A 5,087-nucleotide genomic window follows, 5' to 3' on the forward strand; every position below is an offset into this window, starting at 1 on the left:
TACGAATTTTCCCTTATCTTAACAAAAATTACAAAACATTAGGATTTTTAGACGTTTATTAAGCATTCACATGTTTAATAAATATGAAATTGGGGTTCTTAGAGTTCTTAAAATTTTTGGGTTCTCGTTTTAACCAATATATATATATATATATATATATATATATATATATATATATATATATATATATATATATATATATATATATATAGGTTCATGTGTTCTAACTATCTATTGTGTGGATGTAGGATTGACTGTGAACCAATCAAAATTTAAAAGAAATTTAAATAATTAAATACATAAATAAATAAGGGTACTTAAGTAATTTGATAAATAAATTCCACAAATAATCTCCTATAATTATGGTAATCATTGACTTGACCTAGGTTTTCTCCCTCTTTAAAGCAGCCACACAAAATTAAAATTTAAAGATGCGTTATTCTTCTTCTTCCCCTAGCCTCGCCACTATTTCCTCCATCTAATACCACTATAGAAATCGTTTGATTCCCATATTGGTAATTCATCAATCATCAGCTTTTAAATTGAAATTTTTTATTTGAAACGCCTCAAATGAGTAGCCCTACCGAAGACCACATCAGAGATTGATTCCAACACCATTACTGTCGAAGGTTGAATGACACCTCCGACAACCCTCAGTCATCCGAGAACCATTGTCGCATCTCCGTGAAATCCCAATGCATATTCCATTGATGCCATAAACGACTACAACCTCTGAAGTAGAAAGAAAGACCGATTTCCAGTTTATGATTTTAGGGGTTTTTTGGTTCTTCACTATCGTGCTAAGTTTTCCCTCATTTCCATCTCTATTCATTTGATTACGGGTCAGCTAATGTACTGCCACATGAATCATAAAGGTTGGATTTTTTTAATTCCCCCCCCCCCAAATTAAACGTGTTCTTTATAGCACTAGGTTGATTTTCCCTTTTCTCTTTCTATCGGTTCTGTAAGGGGTTGGTTGAGACTCTCGTTCTTATCATTTGATTTTATTAATTTTGATTTCAGCCTTGTTTGGGTTTCGTTGAAGGAATTTGAAGAACGGAGAAAGAGAGGGAAATCGAAGATGCTTCCTGAGTTACTTGCTATGCCTGGTGGCAATAGACTTTTCAAAGACATAATTCTTTGATTAGGCTCTTCTGATGTTTTCATGAACAATAAAAAAATTATGTATTAGGTTCTTCATCTATCACTATATACAAGTTCATTTTTCAGTTTCTTCCAAATTACTCGTAAAAAGACCCCTACCTTTAGTATCTTTTTTTTGTTTCTTTAGTTTATTTTAGAAAGTCCTGTTGAAATTGGACATATTGGATAAGAAAAAAAAGGAGATGCCATGAGGAATTTGTTGCTATGAGGTAAAAGACTAGCTTTCTTAAATCTAGTTACATCACTTACAGTCATTTCTTTTAATTTATATCATAATTCCTCTAGATTGAGGGGCTTGTAATATGAAAATAGGTAAGTGACAACACATCTCACATGGTTATTGTTTATTCAAAATGCATAACAAGTGTTCAATGGATTGCCTCAATGAAAAAAATCCACCAAAAAATAAGCTACATATCATTTGTTTTGCGTAAGGTAAATTTAGTTTCATTGACATTTTATTGAATGGATCCAATATGTATTGGTTACAGAAAAATGTATCTGTATGAAGATTGTATTTTAATATTTATATAGTTTTCTTTTACTTTATAAGAATGGTTCTAATATGTATTTGTTTATCATGTTTTCATATTTTTCAAGCTTTACCTAGGGATTTCCCATCCTTGAGTTCAACATCTCTTGCAATTCCAAGCATAAAGTTGTTCTTATAAAATGTAGTTTGTTTAGAATGGATTAGCAATATATTATGTTAGAATATGTATAGTTGTATTAATATGTATAAGACTATTACTCTGTAAGAATATATATATATATATATATATATATATATATATATATATATATATATACAGAGAGAGAGAGAGAGAGAGAGAGAGAGAGTCAGGTTCAAATATTTCTAGCAACTATTGTGTGCATGTATGCACCAATGAGAATTCAGGAATAAAAAATCATTAAATAAATTAAAAAAGGGTATAATGGTAAACTTAGTATATCTAATTATGGTAAAAAAAATAATTCAATTAATCTCTCCTTAATTAGTTAAACCCTACAAAACCAACATTCCTAACCCTAAAGAGTACGACGACTTCCTCAAATCATCGATACCTCTGTTCCTCTTTTCCACCAGAAATCGATCCCAGACATCTGAGCACCACCGTCGTATCTCCATGAAACACCAACGCATACCCCATTGACACCATCAACGAGCGTGATTGGTATGACGAAGGGAGTAGCAATTCCGTTTGGGGATCTATATCTAAACGATTCTACATATATTTCTCAGGCACGATATGGCATCCACTATTATTCGCCATCATGACAACAACTTCTAGATCCTCTGTTTGACTACTCTTCTTCCTCATCTTCATGTTCTTCGACCTATTGTTTTCCACACGCTTGCTAGACGCTACCAGAAAGGTCCCGAATTTGGATCTCATGTTTGACTGCGTTGAGTGGCCAGTCATCTTGAAGAAGTACTATCGTTGCCCTAATGCAGTTGCTTGATTGTGCGCCCCAATCTACCAAGTAATTAATACTTTCCCACTTCGAATTTGAATATATGAATATTGCTATGCTCTTGTACTAATCATAACATGTTTTTTTAGTTGTAGTGTGAGAATGGGCACATAGCATGCTCCCCGTGTTGCAGGAAACCGAACCTCAAGTGTCCTTTTTTGCAATGGAGACGTCCAATGACACTGGTGACCAGAAAAGTTTATCATCTCATCTCTCAATTGCAATAGTTAGAAAGCATAAGAGATGTTTCAAGCCAAATTCTCGGTAATTGACTAATTCCATATTTAAAACATACTTTCTAGTAATTTTTACAATCAGCATGATTGTGAAATATTTGACCAGTTGTGTCTGTGGTAAGGATGAAATTTCCAAGCAAATATTGCTAACACACCTATGTATTCTGCCATATTCTATGTATTCTACCAGAATATATATCAAGATTTTGAAGAATCTATGCATTATTAAACTTGTAATTTTTAATAGGATACCATTAATGTTTGTTTTTCACTTTTCCTCTCTTGCAATGTATAAAAAAACCCAATTGGTGTTGCTTTTTAGAAGAAATCAGTCTATTATGATGTGAAAGTTGAGTATGAGGTGTGAATGAAATTGTGTGTATTCTGTCAGAATTTATATTTATAAATCCATTCTTTTAGAATGTTTGTATTCTAGCAGAATGTAGTTTATGTATTCTGCCAAAATTTATAAAACAAATCTTATCAATAATATTATTTTAGAATAGATTAGTGTTTTTGTTAGATTTTAATGTTTTTTTAGGTTTTGAAGAGTTTGTCATTCATGTGGAAAAGAAAGAAAATATGCAGAACAAGAGTGTCTTATAGTAGAATGTATTACGCCAGAATGTATAAAATGAATCTTAGCAACATTATTCTTTCAGAATGAATTAGTGTTTTTTGTTGGATTTTGATGTTTTTGTTGCATTTGTGATAGGAATGGCTTGAAGACCTTATAGGAATGACGTGAAGAATGAATCGAAGATTGATCATACTCACAGTTTAAGAATGTTGTTGTTTTTTAACATTTACACTTGTTATTCTTTCATAATGTTGTTATTATTCAAGAATGTTCTTTTTGTATCACATTCATAGAATATAATTATTTGATATATTATTAGTTCAAGAATCGATTTTGTATATTGTTTCATAATGTACTTATTCATGTTTTCTTCTTATTTATGTATTCTTAAAAGATGTCATAAACTGTTATTCTAACAGAATGTCATTATAACAAAATTTCATTATAATAGAATCGCATTCTGACAGAATAAAATAAGTTATAATCGGTTAGGATTACAAATTATATTAGAACTGAAATTGAGTTAATTAAAAAAAATCAGAATTATCCCTTTAATTTCAAAAATTTCATTTTTTTAAATATACTCAATTGTCTAAAATACCCTTTTAATTAAATTTGAGTGATTATATGATACATGTTACCCTATTATAATATCGTAGACCATCAGATCATGACCATTGATTTTATTCATCTATTGGTCCAGAATTGTGCTTACGGGCACACAATAGATGTAAAAACAAAATAACCTATCCCTATATATATATATATATATATATATATATATATATATATATATATATATATATATATATATATATATATATATGAATCTACATTCAGATGTCCACGAATATACAAGGATCTTGTTATTTTTCAACTAATGGCTCAAGGATGTTGTCTTTCTTCAAGAAATTCATTTAATCAAAACATGTATCATGACATTCTATCAGAAATATGTATCCTCACATTCTTATAGAATATTATTCTAACAAAATGTCATTCTGAGAGAATAAAATCATGTATAATTAAAAATTACATTAGAACTAAAATTGAATTAATTAAAAAAAATCAGAATTTCAAATCAAGAGAATTAATTAATTATCCCAAAAAATATGGAATTTTCATTTTTTAAATTTATATCAGTTGACTAAAATACCATTATACTGAAATTAAATGGTATTTTTCAATTATTTTTAATTCAATAATATTTATCAATCATTTGCTTAAAATAACTAAAATGATTGGTCCACAATCAACCTTACATCCACATAATAGATAGTTAGAATACAATAACCTAACTATATATATATATATATATATATATATATATATATATATATATATATATACACACACACACACACACACACACACACACACACACACACAAGTAGGTTCATGTGAAAACATAAATATTTTGCGAAAATATGAAAACAAATTTTATCTTATCAAAATCGAACACATGTACTTTAGAAATTAAATTTCTAAGCACTAAATTAAAGATAATAAGTTTACATTGGACGGTGTTCAGATAATATAGATTTAATGGTGGTTTTAACAACCATTTTTTTCACGTCCTTAACCACTTTGAAATTTTCATAATAAAAATGTCAAAATACATGCTTTGCTAA

At 29.2% G+C, this 5,087-nt stretch overlaps 1 long non-coding RNA gene across 1 annotated transcript; it reads left to right on the forward strand.

The window, feature by feature from the left end:
* Positions 1-441: 441 nt before the first annotated feature.
* Positions 442-1,241, forward strand: LOC145105012 (uncharacterized). The gene is made up of 2 exons (XR_013707203.1): positions 442-875; positions 1,024-1,241. It is a non-coding gene; the product is annotated as an uncharacterized LOC145105012 (long non-coding RNA).
* Positions 1,242-5,087: the final 3,846 nt, after the last annotated feature.

The sequence above is a fragment of the Lactuca virosa genome, chromosome 1 (assembly GCF_052849685.1).
Source record: "Lactuca virosa cultivar CGN04683 chromosome 1, Lactuca_virosa_CGN04683_v6, whole genome shotgun sequence".
In the NCBI taxonomy this organism is placed as follows: domain Eukaryota; kingdom Viridiplantae; phylum Streptophyta; class Magnoliopsida; order Asterales; family Asteraceae; genus Lactuca; species Lactuca virosa.